This window comes from Engystomops pustulosus, chromosome 9 (genome assembly GCF_040894005.1).
Source record: "Engystomops pustulosus chromosome 9, aEngPut4.maternal, whole genome shotgun sequence".
Classification (NCBI taxonomy): Eukaryota; Metazoa; Chordata; class Amphibia; order Anura; family Leptodactylidae; genus Engystomops; species Engystomops pustulosus.
Genome location: NC_092419.1, coordinates 39,896,390 through 39,923,704, shown reverse-complemented (window position 1 = coordinate 39,923,704; position 27,315 = coordinate 39,896,390).

Sequence of the window (27,315 nt, the reverse complement as noted above, 5' to 3'; positions counted from 1 at the left end):
ATGCGCCACAATCTGATTGCCTGTGCCAAAAAACCAGGGCAACGCGCCGCAAGAAGGAAATATTTGGGAAACCTGACAGAATCGCGGTCCGCGGACCCTTAGTAAATGTGCCCCAATGTAAATGCAAACGGCATGCAGGCATAAACACAAATGCTTTGCAAGCGCCGAATAAATGCAAATGTAGTGCAAACACCACGTAAAATGCATATGTGTTGTGAATGTAAACTTTACATAAACACAAATGCGGAACAAACACCATATAAATGCAAATTCCACATAAACATAAGCATAAACGCGATGCAACGCATTAACGCAAAAGATATGAAAATGTAAGTGTAAACCTGACATAACAGCAATTGCCACATAAATGTAAATGTTAATGTGACAAACACCACGTAAGCGTAAACATAATTCAAACAAGACATAAAAACAAATATGGCCTAAATGTATGTGTAAACGCAACATAAACTGAAATGGAATTTAAAGGCAAACTCTATGCAAACACTACGGTAGCGTAAATAGGTCTTAAATGCAAATGCTGCATAAACACAATGCAACACAACATAAATGTGAATGCTATGTAATCGTAAACGCAACACAAATGCCACTTGCACTTATGCAGTGTTTGCATTTATGTTGTGTTTACACTTGCATTTAAGTGGCGTTTGCATTACGTTGGCACTTGCATAGAGTTTATGCAGCATTAGCTTTGCGCTTACACTTACGTGATGTTTGTGCTGCATTTATACTTATGCTTATATGGTGTTTGCGCTTACAACAATTTCAATTGCATTTGAATCCTGTTTATTCGTACACTTACATTGTGTAAGTTTAAGCTTACGTGGCATTTGTGTTGCATTTGAGCCGTGATTGTGCTTACCCTTAGGTCGTGTTTGCATTGCATTTACTCTCACACGGCATTTGTGTCCTAATCGCACCTCAAATTGTATGCAAAAACACTGGATGAGTGTGAATGTGAGCAAACACGATGCAAACGCAACATAAGCGTATATGTAAGAGTGCACAACAGTTCATAGTAGCTTCTCTGACATTGCCTGCCACTGATTGGACAGTAGGAGAGAAAATTAGCAAAACACTCCCCTCCAGCTCCAGCCACAGCTCCTCCTCTCAGACCAAAAACAGATTATAATGGTCAGAAACTGGGAATTATATCTCCACATTTTTGGGCTAGAAAGAAAATTCAAAGTGCCTCTAAATCTATGTAGTAGCCCTTACAGAATGGTGTGCACATCTCCTCCACATATGTGAGGTGATGAAAGGTCCTCTTTAAGTGGGTGATAAATACTTTTTTGGATGCTATAATTTTGTATTATATCAGTTAAAATACGAGAGATGTCTCCTCTGAGTGTCTTAGGAGCTCAGCCTTGTCCACTACTCCCTCCTATATATTTGGGTTTTATAAACAACTAGGTGGAGCAGGCGCCTCCCTGCTGCTCCCTGTAAATGTCACCAAAAAGTTTGGAAAGCCCTCACTCTTACCTAAGCCCTCCCACTTACCTTAGCCCACCCCCTCAGTAAGTTTGTAGCCACAAATAAAATAGATCAGCAGGTGAACACCAACCATAATACCTAAATAATTTCTACACAAAATCCTGTTGAGACAAACACACAGAACAACCATATTTCTATTGTTTATTTTTGCCAATAATTTATAGGTCTACATTTTTGTAAATCTCTACAATCATTATAATACCTTATACACATGGTTTATCCATGTGTTGCAAATTTTACGACCTTACTTCCAGTCCCCAGATGCTCCACAAAACCTGGCTACGGGGGTTCTGTTTGACATCGTATGGTGGTCTGTCAGATGCCATATGTTTGATTTATTCTTTGTATCTGGGGAAGAATTCCTCACTTATATGGCATGTGTAAGAGCATGCCAAAATATCTGTTTAACCTCATAAGCTCCAAAGGAAAAGAAAATTTGCTCACTGCCGCTGAGATTACTGGAAGTGGCAGCTAGGGAAGTGGAATAGACTCTTGGATTTCTACTGGTGAGGAGAGACATGCTACTTGATATTTTGATGTCAAATATTGTATCAGATATTGATCACCTATCCTACGGAACGATGATCAATAAAAAATTCCTGAGAATATCCCTTTCAGTAAGCAAACTTGCCAGATGAAGATTACATTTATAATATTGCACAGCTGGATCACTCTATTATCATTTTGGATGGGAATTAGCCAGTTTTAAACATAATGGGCAAGCATTTACTAGAGCCCCCTGCGACAGTTTTCTGTCGGACTTTGCACATTCTTTCTAGTGCAAACTACTTGAACATTTATTGAAGTGTCAGCGCAATGTATGTGTCACACATGAATCATTTGTGTCGCGGCTACACTTTACTCAATTTTGCACAAATTTCTGCATGAAAAGGGGTGTTTCCGGTGCACACATTTATCACGCTGAGTCTGACAGAAGTGTATTGCATGCCCTATGTCAAAGGTGGACCAAAAAAAGTTGGTGTACTCTGGGAGCTCCAGACTCTTGAAGACATTGGGGCACATTTACTTACCCAGTCCAGTCGCGATCCAGCGGTGGGTTCTCCGACGCTGATTCGGGTTCTGCTGGGATTCACTAGGGTCTGTGCGCCGATATTCACCAGGTGTCGCTGCTGTGCCGAGGTCCGCTGGAGTTCACCTTCTTTTTTCTGGTGTATGTGAGTGCTTGATCTTGCAACACAAATGGCTTTTTAAATTCTGCGGTTTTTCCGAATCCTTCGGGTTGTCCGGTGGCCACGCGCGAAAGTCGGCGCGATTGCGCCAAAAATCGATCGCATGCGCCACAATTCCGTGAAATACAGCGCAAAGAGGAAATATTCGGGAAAAACCCCATGGATTTGCGGCTGCGGACCCTTAGTAAATGTGCCCCATTATGCCACAATTTGTGAATCTGGTGCACCCTACACACTACAAGGGTGCAAATAGTGTAGTTTGCACTGTTTTTAATAAATGTGCCCCAATATTTTAGTTTCTGCTGTTTCCTTTATCTCTTGTAAGTTCTATGTACGTTCTTTCTATGTTGATCCAGGAGGGTACTTTAAATATATCCTACAATTGGTTGCATCTTCTGCTTTCTCTATAGACACAAGTCTGGTATAATCATGAGTATGTACTTTAGTTTTTTATTGGGGATATAAAGAAGAATTCAATGTGACATAATGATTAAAATAATAAAGAGTAAGACTTAGCAGGGTGTAATAGGGCTACAGGTAAAATTGCATGTACCCTCTCTCACAAAGTGTTTCTGGTAATTATTGTAAAGTGCTGCAAACTACAGATGGACTAAGGCTAAAAGTTTGAAATTCACTTTTGTGCCATAAAATGTTCTCTCAGTGATAATACTTGGCTTCCAATGCCGTGGTCTTTATTGGTACCAGCACTTTAGAAACAAATGAGTTACTGCGAGTTGGTGAAAAGGTGTTCTTTTTGGATAGAAAACCAATATGTTACTTACTACAAATGATTACATAAAAGTGCACTAAAGCCTCCACAACCATTCAGCAACCCAAATGCATTTGTTCCAATGAATTTATGATGTTAGTTTGAATGCGAGTATCCAGTTTCTATGGTTTGGCTTTAAGAGAACCTTTTAGTATTATATGGATAAAGACTGGAGAGAAGCACTTGTACTATATATGCCATTCAAGTATTACTCGGATGTGCTCAAGAATGCCCCAGATGTCAAAAGGAAAAGTAACAAATTTATTCAAAAAGTCTAAAATGTGTTCTGTCATCACAATGTATAATTGGTTAATCAATATCTAGAAAGCTATTTTTTGTTAGAGCCTTATTTATTATGTAAAAATAATACACCAGTAAAATGTTAACCATCGAGTATTTGAAAAATAGTTACATTCACTATACTTACATTCACCTAAAGTCTCCACTTGGTAAGTGCCATACAATAATGTAACTTGTACTAACATCATATAGAGTTTGAATATATTATACAAGTTTTGGTAAGCCCAAAAATAAATTTATACTATGCCAGATTACAAATATATTGGTGGTGGCTAGGGACCTAGACCACATTCAGTTATATATGGATTGGTTGTGTGGTCAGTCTTATCTGGGTGTCAAATGTCTCTCTAGCATTTATTAGATTTCATAAAATGTCCTTGATAGTAAATTCTGTAGTGGATTCTTTCAGGTTTGCTTCTCAAAGGTATTGTGTAGCTTGAATGGCTACTATATTTACTATATCCTCTATATCCTCTATAGACACTTGCCCTTTAGTATAGCATTATGTGGGTGAAGGAATAGATATCATCTCACTCACGATGCACTGGTCTAGCCTCGCTTAGACAAACCTCCGCTGTACGCTGTTGGTTGACACTCTGGAGTAGCTCCTTTCCTCCTATATTGCAGAGGCATCTGGATCTGTATGAGGATTATGCCAAACTGATATTTTCCACAGCATATTGTTTACATCCTGCATATTATGTGGGTGTGGTCAATAATCTGTTGGGTTGTGCACTCACTTAAGATGCAGAGTATAGAGTCTTGAATCTCATATCTGTTTGTGCTGTCTGACCACAATTTATTTATCTATATATCAACTAAATATATAGAGTTTAAATGTACAGTAGCAGAACACACTTTAGACCTTTTTAAGTAATGTTAACTTTAAATAAACACTTTTTGGACAACTGGGGTGACTTATAATGTGTCAGGAATCCCCCTATATCTGGTCCGGCCAGATATATCAAGATGCTCTGGCCTACTAGTATATCCGGCACCCGACTGTGTGGCTGGACAAATCTATGCCAAGCCCTGTAGAATTACATTGTAACCTGCACCAGGAACGGTGCAGGCTAAAGTCAGTGGCTCCTTGGCAATATGTGCATTGAGAGTGGGATCCTGGGCATTTCCTATTACATGTAAGTTTCTAGGGCAGGTTATTGAGCCTTGTATACATTTTTATATACACTATTTGCATTTGATACATTTATTGGACTTTTATTTCCTCTCTTTATACTTATACTCTGTATACAGAATAATTGTAGCAGCTATTCATCTCAGGAAAATGTGCAATAGTTCTGTGCCAATTAATGATGAAATGAGACTTTTTGCATTTTTTCCTTGTAACCTTTACCCAGATGATATCCCTAACTATTATTTTTAATTCTGTGGCATTTTGGTATCCCTGGTTTTAAATTTGTTTTCTTATATGTGTATAAAAAAAGATTTGTTGATATTGGAAGTTGGTTTCTTGCTACTTTTTGTATTGATTATTTAAAGTTAGTGTGCAGGCCCAGTCCATGCCTCTCCATGGTTACTTGGTGTTGAGGTGGTGTTAATGTGAATTAATATGATCAGTCATGTATAGCATAGCACAATATAGGGATAATGTATTACAGTTCTCGCATATTATATGGAGTGACATTCTTGTGATTAGAAAAACTGCATAGTCTTCCATTGGGTTCAATGTAAAATGAGATGAGAGTATGTTAAAGAACAAAGATGGTTACATAGTGATCTCAGCACATTTGGATAATTTGGTTATTTTAAAGTAGTCTTCTGAGTTGTGACTTCAACGTGAGGATTATCAAATATTTATGGATTTGTTGATGGTACATTGTGATTGTTTAACAAAGGGATACTACATTTTGCACTATCATAATAGAAGGGAATGTAGTCATTTCACAGCAATGTAATCATGAACAAGATATGTATAAAGCATTGCTATACAAGGCTTCACTCCCATTGTAGCCGGCATTCCGCTAGAGGTAAATACACAGGTGCCTTAGATTGACAAAGACAATGGGGCAGATTTACTTACCCGGTCCGTTCGCGATCCAGCGGCGCGTTCTCTGCGGTGGATTCGGGTCCAGCCGGGATTCACTAAGGTAGTTCCTCCGCCGTCCACCAGGTGGCGCTGCTGCACTGAAGTTCCCCGGAGGCGCGCTGGAATGCCCTGAAATTCACCGGCCTATACCTGGTGAAGGTAAGTGTAATTTTCACAACACATTTTTTGTCTTAAATGCGGCGGTTTTTCCGAATCCGTTTGGTTTTCATTCGGCCACGCCCCCCGATTTCTGTCGTGTGCATGCCAGCGCTGATGCGCCACAATCCGATCGCGTGCGCCAAAATCCCGGGGCAATTCAGGTACAATCGGCACAAATCGGAAATATTCGGGTAACACGTCGGGAAAACCGCAAAGTTTCTGAAGCTTGAAAAGAACCTGTAATAAGGATTTCATATTTTGACATAATTACAAAATAAAAAAATTACTAAATAACATTGACGGTTATGTTGTACAGAATTGTTTCCCCTAAATCCCTACCTCATCGAATCCCTTCCCTTCCTTGGTTGAACTTGATGGACAAGTGTCTTTTTTCAACCGTATAAACTATGATATTATGATACTATGAATTTCAAATCTTCTTTTAAAATAAATATTCTTAGTTCCATTTAGTTTTAGGAGGATCAAGTCTGTGCCACCACTGCTCTCCTAGATCTCCCTCCTGCTCCCTCCTCCCCCTTTCCACATGCAGACATGAACTTCCAGAGATTTGCTTTCGGCATGGGGTCAGCTCACATCTGCATGACTAAGGAGGGAGCAGGATGGTGGGGAAGGGGGAAACCTGGGAGAACAGTGACTCAGGCACTCACAGGAACTTCAAAAGATATCCCCATGACTCAAGCCAGGTATACTTTTATATACTAATAAAACTGAATGGAACTATGAATGTATTTATAAAAGAAGATTTGTAAATAGTATTAAAATTCTATGGGATTGGGTCAAAATGTGAAATCTTGATGACAGGTTCCCTTTAAGGAGGGATGATCAGAAACGTTTTTAAGGAGTGAATTTATATTAAATACAGGGACCAATGATTTCTATGTTACCTCTTTGTCCAGTTTCTGAGACCCTCCTGAGGGTCCTGCAAATACTACTCTTTGAAGCGGCACCTGTCATTTCCTTGCTGTTAATCTGTTGAAGATTGGATAACCATTTTCAATTTAATGTGCCCAGCTGGAAAAGGCATGACATCTGCAGAAGAATGACAATCGCATTCTCTCAAATCTAAGCAGATTGATATGCAAATCAGACCCTGCTAATACAATGAATTAAAAAGAAAATAGTTTTTGCATAAATCTTGATTAACATTTCCACTTTGACTTATGAAAAAATAATTAAATCTGACCGATCTTTATGGAATGAAAAATTGAGCTTGTGCCCATGAACTGCAACCTGATCCCCATTGTGTCTGAAATAATTCTGGCTACTTGAACAAGATTATTCAATTAAATCATACAATGCATTAATATTTGATAGTAAATGAAAGAATAGAGTTTGCATATAGTATGAGGTGACCTAGAAAGTAAGTTACTCTAGTCCTTCAGTTCTGGTACCATCGCATATGATCCCAACTTGTTTTACCTATAATTAGCACATTAGTGATGTCAAAAGGTTTTTAAGCTGTAGCAAAGCTTTTCACTCTAGCTGGCACATCAAGTCCTCTTGAGGACTTATTACATGGCTTACACTGCTCAATATAAAGTAATGAAATGTGAAGTTTTTTAGAACAGAACGTTATAAGCCGAGTTAATTCCATGTATCACTCCATTAACAATAATGTGGTTGAGTTGAAGAATATTTCCTATATTTCTATAGCGTTTTATACATGACCTACATGGTTAAAGCTGTCGCAAAAATTTGGCATTTTCATAACTTATAGTCGCAAGGCAAAATAGGGAAAAAAACTAAATGTGAAACTGAAGAATTGAATACTTTTATGGGCAATTTGGACCTTTATGAAATAAACGCAGACAATGTTAACGTGTATGTTTGTATATAACTTTTACTTTGTTTTATGGGGTTTTCAAACCCTGCACCCACTTTTCTCATCTATATTCAGAATTGGCTAAAGGAAAGTTATGCACACAAGATAAAGGATAAATGTCTGACAACTGGGAGCCAAACCACTCAGGCCCCATTAGTCATAAGACCAGGGACCTGGAAGTGAATAGTGCAGCTTTACTAGAGTTCTGTTCAGTTCTATGGGACTGACAGCGTTATCTGTCGTGAAACTACTACAGAAGTGACAGAAGCATATAGACCACATCTGTATTTACATAGGGGAGCAGTTGTTAGACCTTATTCTGATAAACACTGGCTGTTCTGGAGGACAAACACCCAGCTATCAAACATTTTAATGAAAAAAACACTCAAACACTAGTAGGCGAAAAATAGTGGTAGGAACTCTATTCAGACGTGCACAGTAAATACATATAAGTGAAAAAGAAGCATGGCTTCTTGTATTAACAAGTGATCAAACAGTTTGCAAACCATTGAAGTTGGCCAAAGTAGAAAGCTGTAGTTTAGGATGAGAGAATTCTGTTTAATAGGTCTTTTGTAATACTATACTATAGTATTATAGTATAGTATTATAGAAAATACTATAATCACACTATAAATTGGACATGAAGACCAAACATTATCAAAAAAAAGTGTGATTTACAGTTAAAAACACAGAAAAGGGTGCAACACTAGAATGTATATACACAGAAAAGGGTCCAACAGAAAGTGTCCAATACCAGAATGTACCTACACATGAAAGGGTCCAACACCAGCATCTCCCTACACACAAGGGTAAAACCGCAGTATGTACACACACAGAAAATATTCAACAGCTGCATGCATGTACACACAAAAGGGTCCAACACCAGGATATATGTACACGAGAAAGGGTCCAACACCAGCATATACGTACACACAAGGGTGCAACCCCAGTATCTACACACATAGAAAATATTCAACACCTGCACGTATGTACACATGAAAGGGTCCAACACCAGAATATATGCACACATGAAAGGGTCCAACACCAGAATATATGTACACATGAAAGGGTCCAACACCAGCATGTACGTACACATGAAAGGGTCCAACACCAGCATGTATGTACACATGAAAGGGTCCAACACCAGCATGTATGTACACATGAAAGGGTCCAACACCAGCATGTATGTACACATGAAAGGGTCCAACACCAGCATGTATGTACACATGAAAGGGTCCAACGCCAGCATGTATGTACACATGAAAGGGTCCAACGCTAGCATGTATGTACACATGAAAGGGTCCAGCGCTAGCATGTACGTACACATGAAAGGGTCCAACGCCAGCATGTATGTACACATGAAAGGGTCCAACACCAGCATGTATGTACACATGAAAGGGTCTAACACCAGCATGTATGTACACATGAAAGGGTCCAACGCTAGCATGTATGTACACATGAAAGGGTCCAACACCAGCATGTATGTACACATGAAAGGGTCCAACGCTAGCATGTACGTACACATGAAAGGGTCCAACACCAGCATGTATGTACACATGAAAGGGTCCAACGCTAGCATGTACCTACACATGAAAGGGTCCAACACCAGCATGTACGTACACATGAAAGGGTCCAACACTAGCATATACGTAAACATGAAAGGGTACAACAGCAGCATGCACTTAATAAAATCATCATCAGCTTAGCTAGGTCAATCATAGACACCTCCCATCACAGCTTCCCAAACATATACAGTATATCTCATGAAATAATTATTGTACAAAATAGTTCCTTTATTATAAACAATTAAAATTCATTAATCATTTCCAATCAATTATAAAGTATGGAATAGAAATATAGCCATATAGAGTAGAAGCCAAGTCTCAAATATTACAAGAAATATATAGCAAACGGCCATCAATAATAAATGTAACTCGCCATGGTATTGATTTGCATCAGATATACTTCTTCATATCATAATTTTTTCGTCATACATCACAACAAATATTGCATAAGCAAAAAGTCAATTATATCAGCGATCCACACGAGTGTGCAGGTGTATATGGCTAAACGAGATGAGCGTCCGCAAAAGTGTTACAGGGAAGCATTGCTTGGTTGGTTTAATGTAAGATAATTTATTACCCATTATCTGCTGTAACAAATATAGTTTTGATTTTGATTTTGTGTGCATTCCCCAAAATCGGCCACTTTATTAGGTACACCTGTCCAACTGCTCGTTAACACTTAATTTCTAATCAGCCAATCACATGGCGGCAACTCAGTGCATTTAGGCATGTAGACATGGTAAAGACAATCTCCTGCAGTTCAAACCGAGCATCAGTATGGGGAAGAAAGGTGATTTGAGTGCCTTTGAACGTGGCATGGTTGTTGGTGCCAGAAGGGCTGGTCTGAGTATTTCAGAAACTGCTGATCTACTGGGATTTTCACACACAACCATCTCTAGGGTTTACAGAGAATGGTCTGAAAAAGAAAAAACATCCAGTGAGCGGCAGTTCTGTGGGCGGAAATGCCTTGTTGATGCCAGAGGTCAGAGGAGAATGGGCAGACTGGTTCGAGTTGATAGAAAGGCAACAGTGACTCAAATCGCCACCTGTTACAACCAAGGTAGGCAGAAGAGCATCTCTGAACGCACAGTACGTCGAACTTTGAGGCAGATGGGCTACAGCTTCAGAAGACCACACCGGGTGCCACTCCTTTCAGCTAAGAACAGGAAACTGAGGCTACAATTTGCACAAGCTCATCGAAATTGGACAGTAGAAGATTGGAAAAACGTTGCCTGGTCTGATGAGTCTCGATTTCTGCTGTGACATTCGGATAGTAGGGTCAGAATTTGGCGTCAACAACATGAAAGCATGGATCCATCCTGCCTTGCATCAACGGTTCAGGCTGATGGTGGTGGTGTCATGGTGTGGGGAATATTTTCTTGGCACTCTTTGGGCCCCTTGGTACCAATTGAGCATTGTTGCAACGCCACAGCCTACCTGAGTATTGTTGCTGACCATGTCCATCCCTTTATGACCACAATGTACCCAACATCTGATGGCTACTTTCTGCAGGATAATGCGCCATGTCATAAAGCTGGAATCATCTCAGACTGGTTTCTTGAACATGACAATGAGTTCACTGTACTCAAATGGCCTCCACAGTCACCAGATCTCAATCCAATAGAGCATCCTTGGGATGTGGTGAAACGGGAGATTTGCATCATGGATGTGAAGCCGACAAATCTGCGGTAACGGTGTGATGCCATCATGTCAATTTGGACCGAAATAAAGCTCACATACTTCCGTAGTGATGAATAATGTCTCTTGACAGCGGAGGCTGGGGTTGGGGGTTTAAATAAATGAAAGAGTTCATGAGACTAATAATAATTGCAGTTTTAACCTCAAAATAGTCCAGTATTTATGTATTCATTGTAGTTCATCTCATTTGTTGCTTTCACCACTTCATAGTGTAGTCTGCATTTTGTCCATAGCTGATTATAAAGCCATTTTTTCATCATCAACCAAATCATAATCTGGATCTTTACAAAGCAGCATCGGAAAGTAGAGGAAATGAATTTTCAGTGGTCAATGGTGCATAAAGTAACCTATAATCGCCCATTATAATTCAGTAAATTATAAGCATCTGATAATATTATGAATGATCTGACTAATAATAATAATATTGTGGAGATGGGAGCATACAGTAAATGATATTAGTTAACATTACTATTGTTACATTTAGGTTTATTCTCTGCTACTTTTTAAATGCTTTATAGATTTTTACATGAAAAATCTATGGAGACAATATATAAAGGGATGTAAATATACCTTACATGCTTCCATAGTGTACATTTTTGATTTAGTGTGAAAAATATTTTAGATTGCTCAAATACAATTCATCTTACAGTAATCTCCCTAGGAAGCCTTGCACCATATGGCTCCCCACAGAGTGCCTATTGGTTCATGATACAACATTTGCCACTGTACATGGTATATGAACATAGCAATGCCATGTGCATGGACCCTTAAAATGTATCCTGTTATACACCTGCTCATGATTTGCTACAGTTGGCTATGTCTGAATACATTTATCTATCTATACATCTATAATACATTCTATCTATCTATCTATCTATCAGTATCTATGCATTTCTGCATCTATCTACCTACATGTATATTTCTTTATGGTAATTTGTAATAAATTCATATGACCTTTTTTATATTACGATATAACTATATCTTACTATCATTTCAACCAGACAATGTATTGTGAATGCAAATAAAATAATAATGTATTAAGTTTATGTGAACACAATTATTGCCTTGTGCTGGCTGTCTTAGGTCGTTGACCTCTGACAAGAATAGACATTGTACAGCTCTGTGAATGACAGCTGTAGCTGGACTCTGCAGGACTACCCCCTCACTAAAGACTATTTCTGTATTTAGTTGCACCTTTGAGCTTTATCATCAGCTTTATGTAAAGGACATATATGGCATCATGTGTTCTCTTATGTCATAAGTCACATGTTTATGTAGATTGTGAGGGGCAGTCCCAGGATTTCACTATATATAATAAAGTTTATTTGAATGCTCTAGGGGGGGAAGGTGGATGGAGCACTAAGCAACAACGTGTCACCTGTGTCTCTGTCCCTACTCCCTACCCCCACCATCTCCCATGGGGGGATGACTGTGTTCTCTCTGTATGTCTGTCAGTCTGTCTGTCACACTCTCACACCCATAGAAAACTTGCTGTTAGCCGCTGCAGCGACATTACTTGGGGGCTCGTCCGGGATTATGGAAGGAACCAAAAGAAATAATTCATGGCGGGCAGTGGCTAACAGGACAACAGGGAATCACACTATTGGACTGGTGAGTAAGACAATTAACAAAATTGTATTGGCTGCTGTCCAGGTATTGTTTTCTTGATGTTTAGTAGGAAGCATAGTTTTCTGTGGGTTGTGTATATGTACAGTTGTATATGTTTAGTTGTTGTTAGAATAAGAAACTGACTGTGTGATGTTCCTAGGTTGTGAAAGTGATACAGGTTGTTAAGAAGTACTGGAGTATGAGCTAGGTAATGCTCCAGGGGCCATTGTAACATAGGATAGTTGAGTAATCCTACATTTGTTAAGTAACTCATTGATGTTGTTTACGGCCATTCTGCATGGAGCCTAGCAGATTCTGGTGGTAGTTTAACCAGCTGCGGTATACAAGTTGATGCTAGACGCTTGATCCGGTGGAAATCAGGTTGGCTGTGAAGGTAGGGTGCAGATTGGTTTTGCTACACCTGGTGATAGTTACTGATTTTTTTTCAGGTGAGGGATCGCGTTTTGGCCTGCGATATCAGGAGTCTGATCAACTTCTTTTGTTTAATTACTGTAGTGGCACCTGAAGGTAAGGTGCAGACCGGTAGTTAAGTAGTTGCGCCTGTAAGGTCAGGTGCGGACTGGTATGGGAATATCGGGGTCTAAAGCTAATGCAGGAAAGACCACAGGAGAGTGGGGAGCTACGGCAGCAGAAATAGTTACTAGACAATGTGGGGAGAAGGCAGTTAAAAGATGAGGCCCCTGGGAACTAGAGATTTAAGTGATGTGATATGGAGATACACAACATAATGAACTAACAGTAACTTTTAACAACTTTAAGAATTGTGCCTTATCTGGAAATAGTATAAGTGAATTAATGTGTTTATGTTCTTTTCCAGGTAATGTGAGTTAAAAGGGAGAACTGTCTATTTGTAATTTCAATATGTTGAAAATGTTTGATGTAAAATGTAACGGATATCCTTCAAATTGGTTAATTGGTACCAGGTCATGTGACAACAAATGAGCTCAGTTAAATTTTACATTCTGTGTGCATTTCGTCTGTTTTTGTGTAATTGTGCATGTGCATTTTTGTGGATGTAAAAATTGACGTTCCTATTTTTAGGTGCATGCCTTTGCTTCTGGAGTTATGTGCATGTTGTGGAATGTTGGAAAGATCCATGCCAATTGATTGACAGGAGTAAAGTGACATCTGTGACCATTTGGGGCTAAGAATAGGTTATGTCACATTTTTGGTGTCTGTTTAAATGTCACTTTAGTGTAAAGTTAATGTATTATTGCACATGTTAGGTATTGTATTACTTATGGTTTTTGGTGCCTGGGTAAAGGCCTGCCCAGTCAGCCAATGTATAAGGTAAATTATAAGAATACATTTACAATTAAGATCTTGGCAATGTTTTTGTTTTATTTGTTTATATGTGATCTACAACTAACTGTTCTCTGTGTCAATTCTGTGCAGTTGTAGTTGGAGCTCCAGTGAAAAATTTGTCATAAGTGTTATGTGGGCCCATTGTCTTTTTATGTTAAATGTATTTTGTACTACCCTTTTTGGTGTCATTAGTTTCTCCTGTGATGTCAGACAGATGTCACATACAATGATTTGTATTTCTTATTTGTTGTCTACAACAGGCGAAGTTTACTTGTGTGTGGATCATAAAGAAATAACAACATAGGGTCTGTCTGAGACTATTGTGGGAGAATGATTTCTCTATGCATCTTCACTAAATGTTTACTTTGTATTTGTTCATATACCATTATTTTGCTTATTTATTTATTTCTTTTCCTGAGCTATTCAAATTGCTGATTATATTGATTTACAAGGCCACAAACAAATATTATCATCAATTATGTTTTAGTCTGGTTGTTTAGGTTAGTGAGATATTCAGTCTCCTATTGGACATTTGTCTGTGTCAGTGGGAATGAAACCCTTCCTTTATTTAATTCTGTTTTTGTATCATTAGTGATGTATTTTGTACCCTGCTATATTACATATTCAGGGTCCAAAAAGACGGGAGATATGATATGGTTAGATAAGGAAGGACAGACATATGGGACTTTGGGATAGAATACAGACTGGTCACATGAAATTCTCATAGTACACAGGTGACTACACTGCTCATTGTCTAACTGATACTTTAGGTTGTCTTGTAGATTATGTCCTGAGGAATCTACTAGATCAGAGATCTTCTTACCATCCTGACAGCTGGGATAGAGAACCACTCCTGCCCTGTCATCACAGGAGGAGCTGAGGGCATCGCTGATACATGTAAGCTGGTAAGAGGTGTCTTTAGTATTGTGGTTATGGGCAAGTCTGGAGATGTAAGACCTTGCTGGGTCCTCAGGAAATCTCATGATGAATGTTGATGAGTGGTTGTGATCCTGACACTGCCTCTGTATTATGTAATACCTAGGTGTGGGCACACATATGTTATCTGATGAGGCAGCTGAGGCTGCTGCTCTGCTCTACCTTTCCCATAGGATATGGTCTCTTCATGACTGTGAAGGATAAAGGTCCTGTAGTCGTGTTAGATGAGCTGCAAGGATAGATCCCAATGGCTGAGAGGAAGCACTGGGAAGCCTTCAGTGTATCTTGGAGTTATGGAGCAGGAATAAAATAGTGCCTGCCTAGAACTATGTTTCCATAATGGTTTAGTTTGAGGATGGAGGGACAAGTGTCAGGACCAGGAATATATGCGATTTTGCATGATGATGGGTCACCCTGGGATCTAGCAATGCTGCCAGATTTGTGCAATGATATATGTGTCTGCCATAACCTGACAACACTGTGTGAGTTACAGAAAGGCACATGGAGAGAGCAGCTTACACATCTCAGCGACTGCAAAGGGTAACTTGAGACTGTCAAGGGTTGGTGAGTATAAGGATGTTCTGGTCTGTGCAGATCTCTTCTCAGGAGGACAGAAGGTAGATGTACTGGTAAGAGTGATAAAGATATTATGTTTACTGAAAAGATACAATCTTCACTCAAAACTGAATGTTTTAAAGATTCTGGATATAGAGGTCAGGCTTTCCACACTCCTTAGCCTGGAAGAGAAGTGGGAAGGGAAGGTGGAAAGACTGAATTAGACCATCCAGCTTGGAGTTCAGGAGGCAATGACAAATGTTTGTTAACAAATGAGAAATGTGTGTTAACTAATGAGAAATCATCAATAATCAGGAACTGGAAATTTGTGTTAACAAATGAGAAATGTTTGTCAACTGATGGGAAATCAGGAAAACCACTTGTTAGATGTCTCCTGGTCTGATGTTTATATGTCAGCCTTTTTAATTTCTGTAGGAGTATTGAGAATATAAGCTTGTTGAACATCATGTGACCATAGTAAAATATAATAATTTTTGTTATAAGTGTTTCCTATTTATGGAAGTAGTTTTTTGTTAAATTATTGGGACCTGGCATAGTATTGTTAAAAGTAGTGTCTTTTCTAATAGTATGACATGTGCCAGGTGGTGGGTTCTATCAGTTATATATAGATCCTATTGGTCTTTGTGGGTCTAACATGATGTTGAACAAGTTTAAAGGTCAAGGGAAAATTTCAACCATAATTTCTAACTCAGTAGAGTATGAGAATTTCTAGTGACCGTCCTGTCTCAGTTTTTTAGTCAACTGGTGGTGGCCTTGAGGGATTAATCAATTTTAGGGATTTTAAATGTATTGTTAGTAGGGATATGTATTTTTGCTGTTTTTGCTGTCTTTTAAGCTTGTGTTTTGCTTTTGTGTAAGGTAATTTAAAGCAACAGCTGAAGATGCTGAAACAGTACAAGTCCAAAGTGGTCCAAGCCCAGTAGAGTCCAAGGGGAGATGATTAAAGCTTTCTGAAGTCAGATGATGTGACCCATGAACTTCTGGAGTTTGGCGCCGCATAAGAAGATCACCCTAATTCAATACTATATTTGCAATGTATTTGATACAATCCCTTAGATATAGTGAAATGACTGGTCTGCAAGAGTTCCAGAGTTTTAGTATTTCCTTATGAGGTTGTGGCCCAACTGGTGAATGACGTTTCAGTGTCCTGGTCCGGGGGATCCGGCCAGAAGTAGCTGTTTGGGTGCAACGACATAAGGAGGCAATAAATGTGTTCAAAAGGAGGAAATGTGAATGCAAATAAAATAATAATGTATTAAGTTTATGTGAACACAATTATTGCCTTGTGCTGGCTGTCTTAGGTCGTTGACCTCTGACAAGAATAGACATTGTACAGCTCTGTGAATGACAGCTGTAGCTGGACTCTGCAGGACTACCCCCTCACTAAAGACTATTTCTGTATTTAGTTGCACCTTTGAGCTTTATCATCAGCTTTATGTAAAGGACATATATGGCATCATGTGTTCTCTTATGTCATAAGTCACATGTTTATGTAGATTGTGAGGGGCAGTCCCAGGATTTCACTATATATAATAAAGTTTATTTGAATGCTCTAGGGGGGGAAGGTGGATGGAGCACTAAGCAAAGACGTGTCACCTGTGTCTCTGTCCCTACTCCCTACCCCCACCATCTCCCATGGGGGGATGACTCTGTTCTCTCTGTATGTCTGTCAGTCTGTCTGTCTCTCTCACACCCATAGATAACTTGCTGTTAGCCGCTGCAGCGACAGTATTTTAAAGTTTTGAATGCAACCTGCATAAAACAGAGCAATTTGCCTTCCCAAATACTCATTGCTTGTCTTTTGATTTTTCATTTCTAGTACAAAAAAAATATATCACCGGAAAAGGGTGAAAGACATCTGAAGAACAATTGCTTGTGATTGCTGTCTTGGATGGCCGTCAAGCAAAATAAGTTGACATGACCAAAATACTGCCTAAATTGAATTGTCGAAATGCAATGTAGGCTCCTTTATTACAGATGGAGTAAAAGGGGTCATTTTCTAAAGTAGATGTCCTCATATAATACAGAATGATTTTTAGGCAGCAGTGCGCAATGCCTTTTACCTTCTATAAAAAGAGACTTTAAGCAGCAGGAAATCAAAGATCAAGTGTTTTTATTTTGGTATTTAAAAGCAAAAAAAAAAAAAAGTTGATCATGTGACATGATTTAGGGGCATAACTAAAGACTCTCAGATCCAAAGCCAAAAGTTTAGCTTGGGGTCTCTTACACCTTTTTCTCACTGACATCACTTCTTTTTTGGGTATGAATATTGAGGATTAGTACCAACCACTATTTATAGGCTTTTTTTCATTTAGCAATAAATTTTATTAAAGGGATCACAGAAAGACATATGGGGCCGCATGTATCACTCATTTTTTCTGTTATTTTTGCGCCTTTTTGTACTGGCGCACTGTTTGTGCGCCATTTTGCGATTAAACGCCAAACTAGCCACGCAGCAAATATAACCATGTTTCCCTCATCTATCTTACCAATACAGATGTTTTGCTGCGCCTAATGATATTCATCACTTGCAACTTTTTCATTTAGGCGCACAAACGGGCTCAAAAACACTCCAGCCCGAAGGTGGCGTAAACTGAGAAGTGACACTGAGCCCCTGCACATAACAGCTCATTTCTAGCAGCAAAGCTCAGCCTGACACTAGTACATATAATACAGACATGAGATACATTACAGACAGGAGCTGCAGCCTCTATTTACAGTTCATCACCTTCTATTTACAAAACATTCTGCAAAATCCTGAGCTCAAAGCAAGAGCTGAGAACATTGCACAATGTTGCACATAGTACCCATAAGTGTCCCCATGTAATTCTGCACAGTATTCCCTCAGACATCAGTGTGTCTGAGGGGTATACTGTGCAGAATTACAGGGGTGCAGCAGGAGATCAGCATTGGGGGATCCCCTCCAGGAGAAGCCACTGCTGAGGAGGTCACTGGGTGCAGGGTGTCACACACTTGGGTGCTGCTGTGAGTGTTATCTTCATGCTGGGCCGTGGGAGAAGCAGAGAGGAGCTTGTAGCAGGATCACATGTAAGTGCCCGAATTTAACATTACACCTAAACTGCGCCAAAATTGCACCTAAACTGTGTTAAAGTAAAGTGATTAATAAGAGGCAGAAAGTATACTTATCACAGATGGTTGTAGCTTGTGATAATTCTGGCAAAACAGTGCTCCAGAATTTAGGCACAACTACCACACTTAGGCGCACAAAAGTGATAAATGTGGCCCATGGTGCTTCAAGAAAGTCACATACATTTGAAAGATGTAAGGGCTCTGGAGAAGGGTTTTAAAAAAAATTAGGTACCGAAGAATTTTCCCTCTTACCTGCCAAAAATGTTTATATATTCTGGAGACTTTTAATGATACATCTTTTCTATGTATCTGTGCCATCATTGTCTTCTGTGCACACAATGCGACATTGATTTTTATATATGTTTTGTGTGTTTGAACTGAGGCTGATGTTGCTGCTGTATTGGGACGGATCAAGCCACATCTGGCTCCTCTGCAGCTCAGCTCTGTCCAGCAAATGGGTAACTTGAGTGTTGGATGACTGGTCCAATTAACTGTTGGGGTGGTTATTAGAAACTCTGTTTCATGATTTCTGCTTGCTATTACTTTGCTAATCTGTGTATCTGACCTCAGCTACATTTATTTGAACATTTTCAAACTATACAATTCTGAGTTTTGCCACCATCTTGGATTTGACCCATATCTCTCTGACTTTGCTTATTTGTCTGTTTTTTGTGTTTGTCCCTTTGTGTCATGTCTCTCCCATTTTCTCTATCTTAGACTGTGTTTAGTTATTGGCTTTATGTATTTCTGTGTCCTTGGGTGAACATTGTTCTGTCTCTGACCTCCTGTTACCTGTCTGCTCCACCCCACAGCAGCTGCCAGACAAAGTAAGTTTCCCTCTCACCTTAAAGGCTCACCCAAGGTCTGTAAGCAGGCCATAATCATGGGTTTGGTTATCAGTGCGGTTTATCTGCTGTAGGCAGGGCCATTGACAGCAGGGACATTGCAAAATTAGTTGGCTGTCGCTTACCCAGTTTGACAGCTTGTGCCAAGTCTGGTTGTGGTTGCACTGTTTGCCGAAAGGCACCTGAGACCAGCATAGATAAAGCAGGTAACCTCTATGTACGGTAGATAGTTCTATAATGGCTTCAGAGATAGAGCAGCTCAGCCCTCCCCCCCCCCCCCCAGACCAAGGTGTAGTGTTTGGTCCGGTTCGGTGTCTCTTTTTGCCATTTTTTGCTGCTGCTACCTAGGTGCTGGGTGCGGCACATAGTAACCCTCTGTTTATTTTTTCTTGCTTATGCAGGAAAGGATCTTTAACACTTTCACTTTACCTTTAGTGGCACATATGTTTCTTTTTGTAGGGGAGTCAGTAGGCTTCTGTGGGCTTGCACATATATATTTGTATTGAGATTGTGGCTACCAATAATAAAGGTTGCATTGTGTTATAGGCCCTTTGTGGCACACTCCTTTTTCTTGTGTTCATTATGATATTTTTTGGTGTGCAGATTAATCAGTTATGCTCGCCCAACTTTGTTTGTGGTTCATGATTAAAGAGACCATAGCTCTCTATCAACCCCTACAAGGCGAAGACAGTTTGGACCCTCAGGAAACTTTTTTTTCTTAAATTGAGTTCAAAAAGCTGTAACTTTCTAATGTCACTGGTTGAGGGCTTTAATGAGTTGTACATTTTGATGGTGTTCATTTGGGCTCCCCATTATTTATTGAATGAAACTTATAAAGTCCTTCTGGGGAAGAAGGTGGATGAAAAAAATGCATGGATTCTTGCACTTTATTTTAAATGCTTTTTGGTAGTTATTGTTTGATATGTACAACATTTAGAATTTTTTTTACAGTTAGGCCACAAACAGTGGCTACCTCAGGGCCATTTTACTTTCTACTGCATGCACTATACCTCACCGCACCTTGATCGTGCCGACAACTGTGCTGCAAAAGATAGAGCAGAACCTATTCTTTGTGGTCTGAGCAGTCAATTCTTAGGCATTGGCAGGGTAAGCAGTGCTCACACGCTCATTGCTTGAAGCCAAAGTATGATGGAAGAGGGCTTGTTTTTGGAAGAATAATTTATAGTTTCCAGTGGTACTCCTCTGGAAAATTTATAAAATTTTTGAGGCAAAGTGAAGTATTTGTGACAATATATTTTTTTGTATTTTTTTCGTTGTTAACCAAGTGCAATAATGTCCCACATTTACTATAGTTTTCTATCGGACTTTTCACATTCTTACATGTGCAGAATGCTTGCACATGTATCTGAAGGGCATCTAAATTTCGTTCCGAAAAACTATGATGACAGAAAAAAAAGTAATTGCTTGTAGAAGGCATTGATGAGAAAAAAATTAAAAGGTTTTCTATTGGACATTTTTTTAGTTGTAAACTGCTTGCACAGATATTTAAAGGACACCTGTCATCAGGTCTCTGTAGCTATTTCTGTCACCTCTACCTGTTGGAGCAGCTCACAAGGATTCCATCCCAGCCTTTATCTAGTCAATTCATACATTAATCATTGCAAAATCATCTTTTCTTTATTATGTAAATGAGGCTGGTCACATGGTCAGAGGCAGTGATGTCACTGTTACCCCACCCCTCTCCTCCCCCTGCTCAGGTCTGTGTGTAATGTATAGTAAAGCATGGCTAGTGTGTGTGCTGCATCTGCTGACATGCTGCATCCTCCTAATACACAGAGACACAGACATCAACTACACAAGTACCTGACATGTTCTGATATAACATGGCTGCCTGGATCTGTTGTATCTCTCCTACACACACAAGGGCTGCAGGGGGTGTGGCTACCAGCAAAAGGAAGCACATCATTATACAGCCTCACACCATTATACAGGCTGTCAGTCATGCACTGTGGGTGTGACTGTGCCTCCCACTCATGAATAAGGTGGACAGCTTGAATATGCTAATGACTCATTGGAAATTTCAAAGGTCATTTGCATACAGCTTTAGGACCTCATTGCTCAGGTTTACAGGCATGTAGAAGGACAATGAAGGGATAGAGGCAATGCTCTCTAATGGCAGTTTATGGAAATATATTTAGTTTAAGGGGGTTATTTTGCCTGACGGGTTCTCTTTAAGAGGTGCCTGAACCACAATTATGTGGCACAAGATCCTTTTATGGTGCAGCTGCACTAGACATCATGCGATGCAAATTAGGGGACGTTCTGGTGCTCAATCGGACCGTGCTCTAGATTTATCATGCAAAGTCCGACACGTCTTATGTTAAAAGTGCACCAGAAAAAAGTTTGCGCCCTTTGTCGGGGCAGTGCAGGAATCTAGCGCCCCCTGCACTATACACAGACAAACTGCATTTAGTGCAGTTTGCCCTGTTCTTAGTAAATGTGACCCAGGATGTTTGATAATTGCATGTTGATTCAGGGTCTCTATTTGGTCACTGTTTTGACAAAAGTAAAAAAAAATGCTGCTTTTTACATAGCCTGAAGTAAGAACTTCCTGGAAAGACACCACTTTTTTTATTCCAAGTGAAAGAAATAATATAAAGGCATATTTCCAATACATTTATCTGCCGTCTGGTTTATTATGCTCTCTATTCTACAGGAATAAAAAAAAGCAACTGAAATGATATTAAATACATTAATCAAAGTAATGCAATAGTGGAGAGACCTCACCTTGTGTGATTGCCTTTCACCACCTCCCTAGAAGTAATTACTTCAAAAGGTCACTTTACAAATAAAATCCCCTGACAAGGACATAGAGGAAATTACCGGCCAAACTTAGAAATAACAGCACTCTGCATTAATAGCTACATGAATAGTGGACATTTTTGCTTTAGTATAACAAAAATAAAGGCGTCACATTTCAAAAATAAAGAATGGGTTCCGATTTCACTGCCCAAATAACACAATATAAATGATAACATGCTTTCTGGTAGTGTATATACCATATAAAGTGTTGCAGTCAAGATCTTAACTGCTCAAAGAAAAACTAAAGAGTGTAAATGAACGTATTGTGTGATTTCTTTCAGCGTCTTAAATGCGTTTTTGAAAAAGATGACTGCTTTCCTCCTGCCACATATAGTTAGGTATAAATTCTGTAATAGCTACATTCAGGTAGTTATCAGTTAGAGTAACAGTTAGAACTTGTAGGCAGATATGGGCCCTGGCAACCTAGTGGCTAGTGAAGCTAAAGACTGGAGATTGATGCTCCGAAACATTTGTGGGGGAATTAAATTAGACTGCCATTTTGAATGGAAGATGCACCGTGTGAGATTTATCAAGAACTGGCACATTGTGCGCCAGACATTACTCCCAGCAGCTCTTGATTTGTCCGATTATATCCAAGAGTGTCCAGCCTCTTGTTATATTGGGCACCCAAACGAATTCTGCACCAGGTCCAGCCACAAGCAATAGCAAGAAGCCCTATTTTACAGGGTATATGATTAATAGTTAATATTAATACTACTGTATAGCATCATTTGGGAATTTTGCCCTGCATCTGTAATGGTCTGTTACAGACAGACACAGATGCTGCCTAAAGACAGGCCTGGAAGATTTTACTTAAATTCCCGGCTTTCTTGGCAACTGATTGTCATTCCCCAATGGCGTCACATGGTGTGCCGATCGAATCCAAGATGGTGGCAGCCATGTACCGGCGGCAGTTAAATGGTTAACCCTGGGTGCTAGCGACAGGTGCTTGCTGTTCTATGCAGAAATATGACCGTGGACACACAGGTGCACAGCTCGTTAGTCTCACAGCGAGTAATCAGCAACGTGTGTTATAACGAGCCGTGCCCCTGTGTGACCAGGGTCAGATTTCTGTCCACTGGCAATAAACATAGAAGCTTTATATAACACAGCAAGCAGAGATCTAGAAAACAATGAGGAATTGATACAGAATATTTATTGGAAAATTGGATAACTTTTTATAATACAAGCAATAACATTAATTTGCTGAAGTGGGAATACCCATTTAATGCCTAAAACTTCAATCTCTGTCTTATCAGACCAGAGAATCTTATTTCTCGTAGTCTGGGAGTCCTTCTATCAGAACTCACAAATTGTTCTGAATGAGATCAGGATTCAGGCTTCTGTGCTTAAAAAAGACACCCATTACTGCCTGTAATTGACAGCTTCCTTTCTGATCTTTCCTTGGGAAAGGTCTTTGTGTGTTTGAATTAGTTTTCTCTGCAGCTATAGTTTGAGTGATGGATGGCTGAACCAGTCAGTGCTGGAGGCAGTGTTCATTGCTCCCTTTATATTCTGCCCAGTTCCTTCCTTGGGTGCTCTTGCTATCTTTTTGTTTGCTATCCTGTGTATTTGACTTCTGCTTTGCCTACTGACCATTCCGTTGCTAAACAAAGTCTTCCCTGTCACCTGTTAAGGTCTCTTAGGGTTCCTTAGTTAGGTTCCTTATAGCATACAGGGACATCGAAGGGGTAGTTAGCGGCCACTTACCCAGTCTGGCAGCTAGTAACAAGTCTGGCTGTGGTTGCGATGTTGCAGGACAGGACCATTGCATCTTCATGTGTGTTTTTGCGAACCATGGTTTGTGGTTTTCATATCTATTACATTGAGGAGAAGCTTCTGTTGCCACGCTATGCTATAAAGCAGACGGAGGTGGTAGTTTGTGAAAGAGGTAAAGAAGAACCCCAAGATCACTTTGGCTGAGCTCCAGCGATGCATTAGGGAGATGCGAGAGAGTTCCACAAAGGTTCTTCTCCCACAATTCATTATTTTGGCTGGTCGCCCAGGTCAAGGAAGAGTTTTGAAGGCCACTGCGCTTTTGGAACCTGCAGAAATTCTTTTTTTAACCTTTTCCAGATCTTTTCCTTGTCACAGTTCTGCCTCAGCTCCTTGGGCAATTCCTTAGACCTCATGATTCACATGTGCTCTGATGAAATGCACTGTTTGCTGTGATGTCTTATAAAGGCAGGTGTGTGGCTTTCCTAATCAAATCCAATCAGTTTAATTAAACATATCAGGATTCCAATGAAGGACTTTAACCATCTCATGGAGAATCAGAGGAAAATGGACAACATGTGTGTTAAAAATGAGTGTCACAACAAAGGGACTGAATACTTATGACAATGTGTCATAGTTTTTCGTGTTTAATAAATTAATAAAAACATTACATTTCTGCCAATAGAGGGAGAAGAGTGTATATTAGTGTGCAAAAAAAAGAACTTTTTTGATATTACCAATTGGCTGCAATGAAACAGAGTAAAAAAATGTAAAGTGGTATGAATACTTTCCATACCCACTGCATAATACTTCATTATATTATAAGAAGGTAAGAAAAGGGGCAGTGCAGTAGTTTATGTTCTTTATACAGTAGCACCACAAACAGCCACATCAGCAGCAAAAAATCTTCATCTTGGCAGCCATTATAACAGGTCTGACTTCTACTGACTTCCTTGTTAAACTCCCTTTTAAAACAGGAAAATGAGATCTGCCAGAGCTGTCAGTACTTGACGGTAAAAATAGCTTAACGCTTTAATAAATATGTCACATGCCTTTTACTCAGTATTTTCGAAACTTAATTGCACATTTTCTTTGCACACAATGATTGATACAGGACTTCTACTCCATTCGGATCACATTCCAAATCTATTGTTGAGGCATAAATAAAAACAGTTTTTTTTCAATAAAATCTTTCCATTTGGAGGAGCTGATCATTTCTCTAGAAATGCAATGGCATTATCAGATCTGTAAATACATATAGATTCCAATACAAGAAGCTGGTAAAAAGAGGATTCATATTAGGCAAAATGTTTCTGTTAAGTCGTCTTTAAGGTCAAAGCAGCTGTCAATAAGAGCAGTTATCTTCCTAGTTTCAGGCATTTTCTTCCCATTAGTGACGGCACTCAATTTCCTTCCAGGTGTTTGTTCGTTCATGCAGAGTATATAAAAAGGTAGTATAGCATCTGGAAGAGTCTCTCTCCGACACAGTTAAATCATCAACATGAATACAAAATGCAACTCTGCTACTGCATTTCCTTTGATCTCTCAAAGTAATGTCAAAAGTTTACTACCAACAAAACTCATTTCATTTGCGGCAAGTGCCATCTTTCATCTCCATTGCTCTCTGATGGTTCTGTTGTTAAAACAATAAAATTCTGAGATTGTCCTTACTTCAGACTCCCTTTATATCACACAGACAGTTATGTTTTTTTTTTTACTTTGTGTAACAAATGTTAGATCCATTGCTCAGCAAAGTTTTTACACCTCAACAAATTGACTTTGCTTATTTACTCTCACCAGAACTTGAAAGTTCAGTTTGTCTGCAATATGCTGAACATTCTCCTCTTTGTCCATTTTTCCTTGAAGGATCCTCGTTCTCATGCTGCATTTATTAATTGGAATCTCGGCAGAATATAGTTGAATTATTTTATTTACCAATAGATAAATCTTATATATTTTGTAACTATATTAAAATTTACAAACAATTGAAGAGGATAGAGGTTATTCTTCTATGGATTTTTTGAAAAATACTGCCACATGAATGCCCTTTAGGAATAGTTTCAAATTCACAGTTTTGGATTCCAACACCAATTGTCACCGATCTCATAATTCTGTACCAATTTATTCCTGATCATGTGAATATGGCAATTTATGCAGAGCATGAAGCACACATATATAAATATTTTTTATTGTAAAAAAAAGTACTAGTAGGGATGGACAGATCAGTTCACGTTTGTCTGAACACTCACACCTGCCAGCATTTTAAGAGTTAACACCTGTCTTTGGTGCCAGCACCGATAATGGGTATTATCAACGATTGGTGCACCTGAACATTGAACCCAAACTTCTGGCTGTAGTCCATGTTTGGGGATCCAAACAAATAAATTTGAGATTCTGCTGCGGTCAACTCGATTCAACAAAGGGGGAGGGAAGCTGGAGGTAAAATAAAAGGCATTTTGCTTTGATAAGCTATATCATAAAGTTTTTTTGTATTGACTCCTCCGACCTACTTTTTTTTGTAATAGTCGGTGACTAGTGATGAGCAGACTCAAAGCGCAATATTTGGCATTCAGCTAGCAGGAACGGATTAAGATAGGTGGAGGCCCCTGGGAGCAAAATCTGGTAACCCAGATAGTGCTACACAATACTATCCTAAATTATCATTAATATTCTTACAATACAATTAAAGGAGGAGAATGAGAGTGCGATGGTGCTAGTCTGAATGGTGACATACTTTCAGCAGGAGAAACTGAAGATTGATGCTGTTCATCAATGTTTTAAGATAGAATAAGAGGGAGAAGAAGAATTTTTGGAGCTCCGGTCATAGTGAAAATATTTTTCTCTATTTTTGTGGACTTTTTCAAAGACTGTGTGGACCGGTCTTATACCGTGAGTAGCTCCTTAATGGGCAAACTGTGCACCACAAACAACTGTGTTTTTATTCTTAGCTTTGTTCTACTTTAAATGTTAGCCTAGCTGGCACAGTGGCAGTAGTACTGGATACTAGTCCTAGTCCACACGCCAGTCCCACATTACATGGCTTCCAGGAGAGTTCTCTCTCCTCCAAATGATCTGTGAGGCAGTAAACTTGACACCAACACCCAGCCAAACAGGGTTCAGTGCTAAGGGGTGATCAGGTGTCACTCTGCATGTAACGCAGCTCCTGAAAAGCTTGCTATATGCAGAATGCAATTGAGTATGTGTGGGCTGTGTAGGAACACTCTCACTGACATAGCCAGTGCCCACAGCACATTACTCCAAAAAACCGTGGACTGTCGGGCATTGCCGGTAGGGTCCCTTTATGAGCCTGGT